Genomic DNA, 16100 nt, shown 5'->3' with positions numbered 1-16100 from the left:
GCGGGGCCGGGGGGCCGGAAGCCCGGAAGCCCCGAGGCCTCCGGATGCAGTCGTTCCGGGGGGCCGGGCTTCTTCCCTCACCTTTCCTTTCTCCGTTTTTCCAGCCGGGCAGGCATCTCTAGCCCAGTTTCCGCATCCGAGAAATGGAAATCAGAATTGGGGGTTGGCCAGTTACCAGTTACTGACCGGGGGACTGATAAGTCCACACCTACCCTGTGAAAAGGATGGTTGTGAGAGGTCCGAGCAAATGTGCGTTCGCGATAGCATTCAATCAGTGGGTCACGATTCTGAGTTCTGTTTTTCTGATTTGGAGGAGGCGTCAGCATTTACACTGCCCTGCATGAAGCCTGTCCTCTCTTGTCCGAATTCATTCATTCATTCATTCATCCATTCACAGCTTGCATACATATATTCTTATTGAGCACCTACTCTGTGCCATGCACTGTGTTAGGTGCTGGGGAAACGTGGGTAAAGGAAACTCCGTACTTGACCTTACAGAACTTAACAGTCTCGCGAGGAAGAGACAATCAACCACGCAGGTAAATGTAAAGTTTCAAATCTGTAAGTACTGTGAGAGCGGTTCATGGCATTGTGCTCTGAGGGACATATAATAGAGATGCCTGACTTAACGTGGACTGTGGTGACATGCTTCCCTGGGGTAGCCAGGTTTAGTCTAGGTCGGAACGTGTTGACCAGCTGTGTGTGTGTTGGGGCAGGTGAGGCAGAAGGAACAGGTAGAGGCATTGCAGCCAGAAGGAGCATTGTGACACAGTCTAGGACCTGAGGGAGACAGATGTGGACCAGTCCACATCCCTGCATGTGCTCCTGAGGTGTTTTAAACATGGCCCCAAAGTTCTTTAACACTCTTCTCAGCATCTGTGTCCCCTCTTTCCCTAGAATCTCAGGGAGCCTTGTGACTGCTTTGGCAATTTTCGCATTATTTAGGATATGGGCTGTAACGGAAACCAAATTAACTGGCTGAAATGAGGCAGAAGTTGGTGTCTCTCTCTTATAACAGTCTAGAGGCAGGTAGGACAGCTTGGCTTCACAGGCTGTCCAGGAACCCGTGCTCTTTCTACTTGTGCTTCTCCATTCTTAAGATCCTGCTGTCATACGCATAGTCCAAGACGGCTCTCCAACATATTTGCATTCCAACCAGTGGAAAGGGGGAAAGGTGGAATATGACGGCATATCCCCCTCTCTTTAAGTGCATGACCTAGAAGTTACATACATCTCTTCCTCTTACACCTCATTAGCAACAACCTATTGTATGGCCAAATGTAGCTGCATGGAAGGCTGAGGAATATAATCTTCATTTTGGGTGGCCATTTGCCCAACGGAAAATCAGGCATTCTGTGCCTACTGAAGAAGAGAAAAATGAATATTAAGAGACAAAGTTTAAAAGGGAGCTCCCAGCAGTTGCCAGGACACTATGCCACGCATACCCTCTTCACTGTACCACTACCTAGAGAAAGTCAGACTGCAGAGTTCTTGGGTCCAATATAAGACTTTGTTTACCTTTTCCTGTGGGGATTCACCAAGGACCTCATGTTTGTACCACCTCTTCTTCACTGCTTTGAGGAAAGGAAAGAAAACATGTGGTGCCCATTTGAGCCACCAGTGTTGGTGTACTGGGTAGGCCTGAGGTGAATTGAACCCCAGAACTGATACATGCTGTGCAACACAAGGGACACTTATTAAACATTTGTAAGATTTTTATAATAACTGGAAGAGTTCGTTTCCAAATTGGTTTTGACTCTATGTTCATAATCTATAGCCTTAGTTATTAATTTTTCCACAAAAATGTGGTTTATTTTCTTACGTGACTTAATATGTTATTGTCGATTAACAACAAAATTGTTAATTTGTTAGTTGTTATTTTAAGCCTAGTTATTAGTTAATAAAAATGTTAAGTGTTCAAATCTTTTAAAATCACCTATTTAGCAACCAGAAGAACTTAGAAATAGTGAGTGACCCTAAGAGGTGGGACTGGGAGAAAGAACAGGAGATTTCACTTTTCCTTTAATATCATTCTTAACTGATTGACTTTATTTTTACTCTGTGTGTGTATTATTTTTATGGTTTATAAAGGAGACAGGGAGTAATTTGAATCTCAAAGTGTAAGCATCCCTGATGACAGGGTAAGTGATTCCTTCCTTGCAGCTCCAAAATCTGAAAAACGGGGCTTAGATTTCTTTGGGTTTATCTTGTTTGTGTTTCATTCAGCTCCTTGACCGTGTGTTTATATCTTTCAACAAATATGAAAAGTTTTCAGCCATTATTTCTTTAAAAATTTTTTTCTGTACCACTCTATTTCTCCTGTTCTTCTCAGATTCTGATGACACAATCATCAGCTCTTCTGGAATTGTCCTACAGGTCCCTGAAATTCTGTTCATTTTTCCAATCTTTTTTCTCTTTGATGTTCAGATTGGATAATTTTTATTTTTCTGTCTTCACTGACTTGTTTCTCTGCCATCTCTATTCTGCTACACACCCATCCAAGGAGTTTTAAAATCTTTGGTTATTTTTATTTTTCAGTTCTAAGATTTCCATTTTGTTCTTTATATGTTCTATTTATTTGTTTAAACTTTCTATCTTTCTATTTGTTTCTAGATGGTTTGCTGTACTTGCTGAAGCATTTTTATAGTAGCTGCCTTAAAGACTTTGTCAGATAATTCCAACAGCTGTGTTGTCTCAGCATTGGCATCTGTTGATTGTCTTCCCATAAAATTTGAGATTTCCATGTTTCTTCATATGTGAAGTGATTTGGAATATACCCTGGACATTTTGAATATCATATTATAATACTTGAGTCTTTTAAAAATCCTATAAAGAATGTTGATATTTCTGTTTTAGCAGGAAATTGACCAGATTGGGCTTAGGCTGTGAATTTCAACCAGCCTTCTGTGGCTTTAATGTTATTTTTATTTCCAGAGCCTTTCCAATGTCATTTGGATCTTTCCCGGGTATGCACCACTCAGTGGTCTATCTGGGACTTGGGCAGTAGTTTATCCTGTAATAAATTCTCAAAGTCCGTGTGAGCTGTTTAGTACTTAACTCACACATGCAAAACAGGGGGAGGAGCCCAGAAGTTCATAAACAATGCTATTGGGTAGCTTTCCTGAACTCTTCCCTGTGATTGCCTCAATAATGTTTGGTTCACTGGGGCTTCCCTTTTTGGTCCTCTAACCAGAAGTCTGGGATGTTATTTACCCTGTTATGTCAGTCAATTCCCATGACTGCACCTGTATTCAGGACCAAGCAGTGAGTGAAGAGAGAGAAAGAAAAAGCAGCAGGAGTTTGCCCTATGCTCTTGGGGCCATCGCTCCTCTGACTGGAGAGGAAGGTTCCCATCTTTCAGAGTTTTAGCCTCCTACAGGTACAGGCCATCGTTGCTGTTGCTTTAGCTGCCACCCTCATCATAGGATTTCCTGGGGGCTGCAGTGAACGTGAACAGAAAAAACAAAGAAAAAGCTGGGAGATTGCCCTTATGCTGAGAATTAGGAGACTTTTTCTTGCTCCTCAAATCAGAATTAGAGGGCTTCTCCTAGAGCTTCTCTGTCTGCCCTGGTGTATACTTCCAGTCTTTTGTTTGTTTGTTTGTTTTTGGTTGTGCAGCGAGGCTTGTGGGATCTTAGTTCTCTGACCAGGGATCAAACCTGGGCCCTTGGCAGTGAAAGTGTAGAGTCCTAACCACTGGACCTTCAGGGAATTCCTATACTTCTAGTTTTCAAGCTGCACTGAGTCCAGGCTGGGAAGTACTGGAAGAAAAAAATGGTTAACTCACGGCTGGATTGGTAGTACCTCAAATTCTGGTCTGGTTCCTCAATCTACCTGCTACTACTTATTCTTCAGAGTTCTTAAATAGCTACTCTCTGCATTTTGTATGGGTTTTATAGTTGCATTCATTGGAATAAATAAAGTGCAGCGTGCTTACTCTGTCCTACCTGAGCCAGACCCAGTCCTGTTTGATTCTAGAAAGAGCTTTTTCCAGAGACAGAGAGGGAGAGTGATAAAGCAAGTGTAAAATGTTAACAGTTGGGGAATCTGAATGACTATAATGTGAAGTCTTCATACCAATTTTGCAACTTTTTTGTAAGTTTGAAATTATTTTCAAAAAAAATGTTAAACTGGATAAATGTGGCTGGTATGGAAAGTCCTCATTAAAAATGGTAATAAAAAATAACAACAACAACAGAACCATTTCTTTTTATTTAAAACAATCAGCCTGGGGGTAAATATTGAGACAACTGCTCAAAGCTATTTCTTGCCTCCCTATCCCCCTTCCCAAGATGGTGTCTGGGAAGGTAAAGGCTTAAGATCCTCTTGGAACTAGAGGCAGGGGGTGCTGCCTTGGGTGTTCATGTGTAGTACCCATGGAGAGGTGGCCAGTCTGATGTTCCTCTGGGCATCTGTGGCTAAAGATGTTTCTGGTTGTCTCTTGACCCCGAATGCAGTCCAATTTGAGCAGGGCTGATGGGGAAAGCTAGTCTGTGTTCCATGCCTTGTCATCTGGGGCAGCTTGAAGGCTGAGGCTGAAATCATCAAAAGGTTCACTCACTCATATGTCTGGTAGTTGATGTAGACTGTTGCTGGGATCTCAGCTTGGTCTCTTGGCCAGGGTCTTAGTCAGCCTGAGCTACCGTAACAAAATACCATAGACTGGGTGGCTTAAAAGACATTTATTTCTCATAGTTCTGGAGGCTGGGAGATCTAAGATCAAGGTGCTAGCCAATTCTGTTCTTGGTGAGGGCCCTCTTCCTGGCTTGCAGACAGCTGCCTTTCTGCTGTATCCTCACATGGTGGAGAGAGGAAGCTCTGGTGTCTCCTCCTTTTTTAATAAGGCATTAATCCTTTCGTGGGGGCTCCACCCTCATAACCTCATCTAAACCTAATTACCTCCCGGGGGCCCCCTCCAAACACCATCACATCAGGGGTTAGGGCTTCAACATATGAATTTCAGAGAGGACACGGATACTCAATCCATGACAGCCAGAATACCTATGTGTGGACTTTCTGTATGGTTGCTTGGCTTCCTCATAGCATGGTGGCTGGGTTCCCATAGGGAGTGTCCCAAGAGAACCAGGTGGAAGCTATATCACATTTTATGACCTAATCTTGGAACTCACATCACATTACTTACTCCATAGTTAACCCCCTTCCTCAGATTAAAGGAAAGGGAAATTAGACCCCACTTCTCAATGGGAGGAGTGTCAAAGTCACATCATTAAGAAGAATGGATGTGGATGGTGGATGTCGGATGGTGGATCTTGTTCTGGCCCTTTTGGGATGTACAATCTGCCACAAAGATCTCAATGATTATTCACATACTGAAATACCTCCAAAACAGTTACTACATAGCAGCAGGGCCCCAGCCCGACCAGATGTGTGGGAAACTTCAGGAAACATTGTATGCCTCACCTAAGATGTAGGGCTTTACTTCCTGGTGTGACTTTTCTCCGGTGCTTTTGATTTCCCCCTTATCCTAACTAACACTGCCCTCCCCAAGATTTGTGAGGAAGCCAGGACACACAGATGTCTACCCACCTGCCTCCCACCCTTAGGGACCCCCACGCTTCTCCCATAGTGGAATCTTTCTTCCCCTCTAGCAAGGCAACAGGTAGCTGACCTGATTGCAAGAAATGCATTGATAGGTGCTTTGCATATAGTGGTTTATACAATCCCCATCCCAATATCACTTTTACCAAAAGGAAAGCTGAGGCTTAGTGACATTGGGTAAGTTGCCTATAGGTAGCCTGAAAAGTGGCCTCCCAAAGAAATCAGGTTGTAATGCCTGGAAACTGTAAATGTTACCTTACATGAAAACAGAACGTTTGCAGGTTAGGCTAATGTTCTTGAGATGGGGAGATTATCCTGGATTATCAGGGTGGGCCCTAAATGTAATCACACGTATGTGAGAGGCAAGCAGAGGGAGACTTCACACACACACACACACACACACACACACACACACACACACACACACGAAGGGGATGGGATCATGGAGCTGAGAGATTTGAAGATGCTGGCTTTGAAAACTGGAGTGATGCCATCACAAGCCAAGGATTAACAGCCAGAAGCTGGAAGAGCCAAAGAACAGTTTCTCCCCTAGAGCCTCCAGAAGAAGCATGGCCCTGTCGACACCTTGGTTTTACCCCAGTGATACTGATTTTGGACTTCTGGCCTCCAGAACTGAGAGAATAAATTCCTGTTGTTTCAAGCCACCAAGTCTGTGGCCATTTGCTACCACAGCCTCAGGAAACTAATACATCACATAAGGCCAGAAATGTGCCCAGTTCTGTCTGGCCCCAACAGCTCCGCTGCTTCCCGTGCACCGTGGAGCCACAGTGGAGAAAACAAATGCTCCCCTCCACCATGGTGGCACTAATGGAGGTGGAGTGGGTGTGGAGAACCCATTTGGGACCATTATTTGGCTTGGGGAGCATGGTGTGCTTCTAAAAAATTATTGTTACGTAGATCGACTTTGCTACATGTGGTAGTCTGAAAAATGCTCAGGCTTCTGAATCACTGGGGATCCTAATGTGGGTCCCCAGGCTGGTGGGCAGGGACAACCCAGGATGAGGGATGTGCCACAGATGCTCCTCAGAGGGGACAGCCATGCTGACCTGAAAGTAATATGGTCAGACAGGCTAATAGATTCCAAGTGTTAGGTTAGCATGGATGTAGCAGATGGGAGCACATCAAGCCCTGATGGATGGCAGCTGTTTATCGTTTACATAAGCAGCAGAAGCAAGATCAGCCGTGCTGTCAGCTCCCTGCCTCCCTTGTCCACAGGATGACTTTGAAATGAAAGGGGCCAGACGACGTGCACCAGGACCGACGGGGTTTTACAGCCTGAGCTGTACCCTGCGGGGAGGAGGGCGCGCGGAAGCCCCACCTCATCAGAACCAGGGTAGCCAAGACAGCAGAACGGGCCTCGTGGCAGCTCCTCACAAGACTGCCTGACTTCCCACGTTCCGGCAGATCTCGCGGGTTCCACCAAAGCTTAGGTCAGCTGTGGTTAAGCCTTTCCTCTGTGGTCTAGGTGGATGCGTGCAGTGCTGTCGGGGCACCAGCACAGAGCATTTCCCTACAAATACGAGCCCTTCACAGGGAACAAGGATCCCTGTGAAAGTTTTCAGGGTGAAGTGGGAAGAGCTGTGGGCAGGGGGGTGGGAGTTCTGGGTTCTAGATCCAGCACTGCCAGTGACTTGACGTGTGACTTGGGTAAGTCCGTCCCCCTCTGTGGGCTTCTGTAAAGAGAAGGGGTTTGTCTAGATGACCGCCAAGGCCCAGGAAGGCTGTAACGATCTGTGACTCTAGAACAGTTCCTGGCACATAGTAGAAGCTCAAATGTGAGTTGCTGAATGAAGTATAAGGTCGTGATTGGTGAGGGGGTGGGGGAAATGGTATGCATTGAGGCCTCCCCTCTGTTGGTGGTGAGATGGGGGCAACAGAGGAAGAGGCAGAATGTGTTCACCCCTCTAAAAAGCCCAGTGGTGCCCGAACACTCTTGGGAAGGGCTTAGGGACATTCCTCAGCCAGTGTGGGCTGCTGTCGATGACAGGAGAGCCAAAGTTTGGTCCACAGTTAATTTCCAAACTCTCTGTGAAAGACACAAGTTGCAGAAAGTGGACATCACTCTTGACAGTTCCTCAGAGACTGCCCTGTTGGAGGTGTCTGGCTCTCACTGAGTCCTCCAGGACCACTTTATCCTTCAGCCGCCTTTTCCTTGGATGAGCTCCAGACAAGTCTACTGTGTTTGTGTGAAAGGCAGACCCGGTCACTCCCAGTGCATAAATTCCCTCCCTCTAAGAGGTGAGGGACGGAACCTGCCTCTCTCCTGATGCCCATTTGGGGAATTCTCCACTGTCTTTATGAATTAGTATAGTAAAATGCACTGATCTTAAGTGTACAGATAGAGTTTTGAAAAATGTATACACAGTTGTAGCCAACACCCCAAACAAGATATGGACCATTGCCATCTCCTTTGAAAGTTCCCTTATGGCCACTTTCCTGTCAACCACCCCACAAGAGGCAATCACTGCTCTGATTTTTATGCCTGCAGATTAGTTCTAGAACAGCACTATTCCATAGAGCTTTCTGCAATGATGGAAATGTTCTATAACTGATACACACACACACATACGCACACACATTTACAGTATACACTGGCCACATATGGTTATTAGGCACTTAAAATGTGGCAAGTGTAACTGAAGACTGAATCTTTTATTCTATTTAATTTTAATTAGTTTAAATGTATAGTGGATAACACTGTATTTGTTTCAACATAACATCTTTGAGATTTGTTCATGTTGTCATGTGCCTCAGGAGTAAGTTTAAAAATTTTTTTGAAATTTATTTATTTATTTGCGGTATGGGGCCTCTCACTGCTGTGGCCTCTCCCGTTGCGGAGCACAGGCTCCGGACGCGCAGGCTCAGCGGCCATGGCTCACAGGCCCAGCTGCTCCGCGGCATGTGGGATCTGCCCGGACCAGGGCACGAACCCGTGTCCCCTGCATCGGCAGGCGGACTCTCAACCACTGTGCCACCAGGGAAGCCCTGAAATTTATTTTTAATTGTGGTAAAATATACATAACATAAAATTTACCATTTTAACCAGTTTTAAGTGTACACTTCAGTGGCATTACGTACGTTCACATTGTTGTGCAACCATTATCCACGTCCACCTCCAGAACTTTTTTGTAAAACTGAAACTCTGCACCCATTAAACAAAACTCCCTGTTCTCCCCTCTCCCCAGTCCCTGGCAACCACCATTCTATTTCTGTTGTTCAGCAAGTTTTTTTTCCTGCTGAGTTAGCCTTTTACTGCTGAGTAGTATCTCTCCCTCCCTCTCCTTCTCCCTCTTCCTCTCTCTCTCTCTCTGCTTTGTGTATGAGTTCAATCCCTGACAGTTAAACGTGCGCGTGATACAATTCAACCACAGCCCTTGGGTTTTGCACGTTCTCTGTGATTAGAGGAGGCTTGTGGTGGCAGAGCCATGGCTCCTATTCCTCTGACTCCCACACTCTGGGTGCCCTGCTGGGTAGCTTGTACTGATACGATGTCTGCTCTTTGTGAGCTCCTGATGGGGAACTTGGGTAAGGGCACCCACACTGGCTGAATTTCCATGGGGTGTCCAAATCGCACGCATGTCCTCTCCATCATGTCAGCAAGTTCTCTGATAGCCCAGGGTCTTCTTAACCCAGCTCGTCAGTAAAGAACCGGGCCTAGAACTCAGACTGGGGTGTGCTCTCCTGGCCGGCTGTGAGCTTCCCGGAGCACTGGGGAGGGTGCTGAGCATGTCACGGTGTCAGGGGAAGAATGCAGGGTTTGGGCAGGACTCCGCATTGCTTCTGTGCTCCTGTGTGACACTGGGCAGGTGACCTTACTCTGAGTGCCAGTTTCCTTCTCTGTGACAGGAGAACAGTAGGCACTCTCATGCATCGTTTGTGGGGACATATATATTAGAATGGCCTTGCAAGAAAGCAGTTCGGCCACACAAATCAATAGCCTTAAATATGTGCTTACCAGACTTGTGGTCGGACAAGTTGACATTAACCCATTTCTCCCTGCTCCTGCCTGTTGAGGAAGACCATAAAGCAAGGGGCAACCAGAGGAGCAACTCTGACAGGTAGTAGAGGAAGGTGAACCGGTTTGGAACCCCAGCACTGGAGGAACAACACAGAGGCAGGGCACCTTATGTCCCCCTACCCAACAGAGGAAGGTGACCTGGACCTATCATTTCCCGACCCCCAACCTAGCAACAGAAGGCAGCCCAACAGAAGGCAGCCCAGGTAGGCAGCCCTGGATGAAAGGGGAGCCCCTCTGCCAACATCAGGTGATCCCAACACCACTGGCAAGGGGGGTTGATGGGGAGTCCCACTAACAATAAGCACACAGGGGAAGCACCCCCCTTCCCCACAGGGAGACATGGGGTGAGCAGGTGGGGCAGGCAAGAGGGATCCTGCCACAGCAAGCAACCACAGCAGGTCTGACACTTCCCTCCCCAGCAAGAGACACACAGCGGCCAGGCCCAAGGAAACCCCTTCCACCCTCTTGGCAGCATAAGCTGAGGCCACTGGGAAACCCAGGAGCACCAGATAAACCAAGCAGAATAAAATAATACCACCAGAGGCTCTGAAAATGAAACTGAACCACAGCCTGCAAAAGTAGTCCAGGACCTGCACGTTCAGCCTAAACAGGGTGATTGGCTGCTAAAATAAAGACTATAACTAGGACCCAGAGTTTCCGAACATACTAGACAAGCAATTGACTCCAACACTGAGTTGAATCCGATGTTAGAATTATCTGACAAGGACTTTAAAGCAGCCATCATAAAAATGTTTCAGTAATCAATGACAGAAACAAGGGGGGGAGAATAGAAAAAATCTCAGCAAGGTAATAGACCTTATAAAAAAGAGGCTTCAGTAGAAACTCATGTTTAATTTAATATAGATACAGATGGTTACCGATAGAAACATTCATAGGTATGTGTATATTATGGGTTAGTATGCATGCATGTATTTCTTTGCTCTGTTAGCTGAGATGGCCTAAAAGAAAGACAGACACCCAAAGAGCAAAGAGCATACCTAACACCCGGATCTTGGTTTCTAATACCATTCTCCAATAAAAGAAATTGGGGCTCCTTGGATAGATAGTTGATTCTCGAATGAGGGTAGAAATATACAGGATGAGGCTGGAGCATCTTGTAGTGATAGAAAGTTGAAAAGTGCTCAGGCACCCCCCACCCCCCGGAGAATCTAGCAAAGGAGACTGGGAGGGGCCAGGTGCGTGAGACTGGGGTATCCTAGAAGCCTCAAGGGGCCAGTGGGCCCTATGTGGAGGCTCCCAGGAGGACAAAGGCTCAGAGCAGTGGCCATTGGACTTGGCAGTAGAGGTGTTGATGAATGTGACAGAGCAGAAAGGTGGGACAAAATGACCATCACACCTGGGCTGCACCGTCTTCACCAGGGCCAAGTGGCTCTGGCCAGGCTGGTCTCCAGTCTGCCACCCTACTGGGGCTCAACCAGGTTCAGGGGTGGATGAAGCCTCATTTAATACTTTGGTGACAAGTCTCCTCTGTCTGGATGTCACCACAGCCTCATGCTCACAGTCCCCAGGGCAGGAGAGGCATCTGGGGGCGCCATCAGGAACGCATGGCCTCCTCTAAGCAACAAGAGGAAGGAGCGAGAGGCACACTTGGGCCTGGGTGCTCAGTCCCACCTCCGCACCTCTGTTTGTACATGACTCTCGCCTGGAGGGTCTTTTCTCCCCATCTCCTGCCTCTTCAAATCCCACCACCTCTTTGAGTCCTGGCTCAAGGCCTGCTTTCTCTCGAATGCCTTCTCTGCCCCCACTGATCTCTCCATCTGCCCTGAAAAACTTCTGTGACACAGGGTCATCTCCTAGGTGTCCTTCCCGACTTCCTAACTGCCACCTCGTTGACGGAGGAAATAGTGACTACTTCTTCTGCCTCCTTACAGAGCCTAGTGATGCTAACAAAAACCACAATAATAATTGCTAACAATTATTGAACAGTTCCTATTATATTAACTCATTTCATCCCAGCAACATCTCTCAAACGCGGGCTCTATGATTCGTCCCACTTTACAGGAGAGAGGACTGAGGCTCAGAAAAGTTAAGAAGCTGCCCAAGCCACACAGCTCATACATGGAGCCAAGAAATAGGCCAGGTGTTAGGAACCAATGGGAAAAGGTGTACGGTGCACTTAGAACTGTGCCTGGGGTATAGAAAGTGCTCAGCCATCCAGAGAGCATTTACTGAGCGCCTACCATGTGCCAGGCGCTGTGCTGGGTGCTGTGGATTCAGCTGTGAGCAGAGCAAAGTCCCTGCTCTCCTGGTGCTCATAAGCTGTTCCTGCCTAAGCCCTCCCACTGCTGTTCCCTGGACCTGGAACATTCTTCCTCCAGGTACCTGCATGACTCGCCCCCTTGCCTCCTTCAGCCCTCTGCTCAAATGTCACCTTATCAGTGAGGCTTCCCCCTGAGCTCACCACTTAAAAGTGCAACTTGATCTCCCCTTCCCTGCTTCCCCACAGCACACACTTTGGGTCCCTCCTGTGCTCTGCTTACCACTCACCTATGTGTAATGTCTGTTTCCCCCACAGACATCAGTTCTGCGCGGGTGGAGCTTGTGTCTGTCTTTTCCCTGCTGCAGCCCCAGTGCACAGAACTGTGCCCGGCACACAGTAGGGCCTCAATAAATATATGCTGAATGGATGATTAATGTGGCAGGTGGAGGAAATTGTTATGAAGCAAAACGAAGCTGGTTGAAGTTGGGGGTCGAGGAGGCCACTTCCAGGAGGTGACGTTTGAAGAGACCTGAATACAGTGTGTGTGTGTGTGTGTGTGTGTGTGTGTGTATGTGTCTATGTGGAGAACAGGCCATGTAAAGATCTGGGCGGAGTGTGTTCCAGGCAGAGAGAAAAGCATGTGCAAAGGTGGGAGGGTGCTGGGTGCATCTGAGGAACAGCAGGGAGGCCCAGCGTGGGGGGCAGGGCTGGGGGGGCCCTCAGTCCCCCTCGCTGTGCCCCAGTTTCGTCATCTGCAAAACTGAGGAGACAATGGTACACCCTTCATAAGGTTGTTGTCAGGATTTAATTTCTCATTCTGCTGTGGAAAATTTTCATTTAAGCACTCAGAAGAGTGTTTGGCAGGAAGTAAGCACTCAGTGAATATTAGCTGTCATTATAGAAAAATGTCGGGGAGTATCTACATTAAATGACACATTGCCCCTATCTTGGATGGTGATAGTGGATTATGGAGGCCAGTAACTTTATCTGTGTTTTTTTTTATGTTTCAAATGATTAGGTATACCCAGAAAAAATAGCTATTAATATATTTCCTTAAAAAAAGCGTCCTTGTGCAGTGGGGGCATTCTCAGATAGCTTAGGTTTGGAAGAAATAGGGATGATGGTTGTGGAAATGGAGGGTGGAGGAGGGGGAGATGGAGGCAGGAGGGGGAGGGGGAGATGGTGGAGGAGGGGGAGGTACAGATAATTGTGGGGATGGTGGTAAAGGTGATGGCTGCCGGGGGAGGAGTGGTGGAAGACGGTGGTGCAGGCAGTGGTGCATGTGGCTTGGAGCGCTTCGTCTTGTGGCCACTTGGAAATAGATACCTTGTAGTGGGATCCTCCGACCTCTCTAAGGAGGGAGCATATTTCACTTTCCATCGAGAGACTACATTGAGTTTCTTTGTGAAACATCAGTTTCCTGTGTCCACCCCCTTGATTGTGGTACAGATGGGCCCCGGTGGCCCACACCAGAACCACCTGGCAATGGCCCGCTGTTACTATAACTCAGCCCGCCCTTGACCTAACTTCTCCTAAAGCAAAGGGCTGTGGCCCTGGAGGACATCTATTCCACCCCTTCTCATTCACTGACCTTCCTGAGGCCCAGCTCCAGAGCCCTGACCACTGAGAAAGGCAGGATCTGTCCCCACTCTGCCCCCAACCAGCTAGACCTGCCAGGTTCCCTAAAGCCACCAGGGCTCCAGTGACAAATCTCAGAGGCACAAGCCTGTGTTTCTCTCGACCAGATAGGCTCCCAGTGAGTAGAATTCCTCCTGGATTGAGCTCCAGGTTGGGCTTTGTGAAATGAAAGATTCCAGATCTTTCTTGTGAATCCAGACCCCTCCAGCCACTTCTCTGCATGACGTTTTTCCTGCACATCTCGCAGGCAAGGCCTGTGTCTCCCACCAGCTTCTCCATGTCTCTGGTGGCACCACCACAAGCAGCGGCCAGAAGCGGGGCGCCCTCCTGGCTTCTCATGCCCCCTTCACCAACTGAGAAAATCCTACTCCCTCCCCACCCCTCAAATCACCCACTTCTCCCTACCCCACTGCCAGCTCCGCAGGCCTGGTTCCATCACTCTCTCATCTCCCACCCTGCCGATTGCAAACCCCTCCATGCTTTTCTCTTTTTCATTTTAAAGTCGTTTACTCATGTGTAACATACATATAGACAATTGCAAAATGAAAAGTGTGCATCTTGATGAATTTTCACAAACTGAATACACTTGAGAAACCATCACCCAAACAAGAAATAGCATATGACGAGCCTCTAAGTAAGAAGTCCCCTTGGGCCCTTTCCTTGGCTCCTTTTCTTTTCCCAAGGGTACCCTCTATCCTGACTTCCAACACCACAGATTAGTTTTATATAAATGCAGTCATGGGGTATTTGCTCTTTTGTGTCTGGATTATTTTGATTAACTTTATGTTTGTGAAATTCATCAGTTATTTGCAGGTAGCAGTCATCGGTTCCCTTGCACTGTTCAGAGTATTCCACTGTGTAAACATACCACGTTTATTTATATATTCTACCGTTAATGGAAACTTTGGCTGTTTCTGTAAAAAAATTAATAAACAGAAACCGCAATTAAACAGAGTGGGGAGACCAGTAGGGGGAGCTCTCACACCCTGCAATGACAGCAGAGCCCAACAGGAAGAAGAAGTACTCCTCTTCTCTCCTGGCAAGGACTCAGCCAATGAAAAGCCATTGACTCTTTGTTTACTACAGCCCTCCAACTTCCTTTTCCCCTCTATAAAAGCGATCTCCTTTCCTTGCAGTGCAGGGACTTGCACGTGGCTCACCATGGTTGCAGACCCTGAGTTGCAATTCTCTGCTGATCCTGAATAAATCTATCTTTGCTGGAGAAATATCTGGCAGTCTATTTGTTTCATGTCAACACTTCCAGTTTGGGGCTATTGAAATGCCTTTTTTAGACAAATGTGCTCATTTCTCTTGGGTACACACCTAGGAGAATTTGTTTTCCAAGGTGATCCTAACAATTTACACTCTCATCCACAGTGTATGTGTTACCAATCCATTCCCTTCCCCCAGCCAGCATGACCTTTAATAGACAATAAAAGTGCACAGTTCAAAATTCTAAAGTTTAAAAAAAACAAAAACAAAAACAGTGTAACATAAGTCCTCCTACTCTGTCCCTGAGCCACACAGGTGCCTCCTCTCCCCACAATCACCATTTGGTGTGTCTTTCCAGCGTGTGTGTGGTGTCTATACAGATACAAGCAAATACATATTTGTATCAATTTTATTTTATATGGATGGAAATGAAGGAAAGCAGAATATGTCATCCCAAAATGTGCCTCTTTGACATAAAAATTATTTTAAACTGAAGACAATCAAGGAGCAGCAAACCCAGAAGCAGCTTCCCTCATTTTCCCCCCTAAAGGCAGGATATTCTCCTTTTATTAGAGACAGACTTTTCAGCCCAGAGATGACACCAGAGGAATCTGCGAACAAACCTTCTTCCATTTGTTCCCTCCCATTTATTTACTTTCCCACAATCTGCCATCTTTGGAAGACTAAAACTGCTTTCCTCTGTCCTGTCATTTCTCTACAAACTTACTGTTCTTTGTAGAAGATCCTGGAATTCTAAGCTGCCATTTTGAATTACAGTAAGTTCCCTACATACGAACCTTCAAGTTTTGAACTTTCAAAGATGCAAATGTGCGTTCACATGTCTGGCATACATTGTCATGTGTGTGCATCCTCTACAAGTGGTTGTACTTTTGTGTACTTTACTGTACAGTACTGTATAGAGTATAGTAGTACAGCATCTTTTTTCTTTTTTTGGCTGTGCTGGGTCTTCGTTTCGGTACACAGGTTCTTCATTGCAGTGTGCGGGCTTCTCTAATTGCGGTGCACAGGCTCCAGAGTGCGCAGGCTCGGTAGTTGCGGCGCGCAGGCTTAGTTGCCCCGTGGCTTGTGGGATCTTAGTTCCCCTACCAGGGCTCGAACCTGTGTCCCCTGCATTGGAAGGTGGATTCTTAACCACTGGACCACCAGGGAAGTCCCTGTACAGTATCTTTATTTCAAGTCCAAGATGTCTGGAAGCAAGCATAAAACCAGCAGTGATGTAGCTGGTACTAATAAGGAGAACCAAGCTATAACGATGGAAACAAAAGTGAAAATAATTGAGAGAATGGAGCGAGGCGAAAAGATGGTAGTCGTCGCTTGTTCTTGTAACATGAATCGTTCAACCATTGCCAGGATTCTAAAGAACAAGGACAAGATCATGGAACATGTGAAGTCTGCTGTGCCAATGATGTC

Source organism: Tursiops truncatus, chromosome 15 (genome assembly GCF_011762595.2).
Source record: "Tursiops truncatus isolate mTurTru1 chromosome 15, mTurTru1.mat.Y, whole genome shotgun sequence".
In the NCBI taxonomy this organism is placed as follows: Eukaryota; Metazoa; Chordata; class Mammalia; order Artiodactyla; family Delphinidae; genus Tursiops; species Tursiops truncatus.
This window is presented reverse-complemented; position numbering follows the sequence as displayed.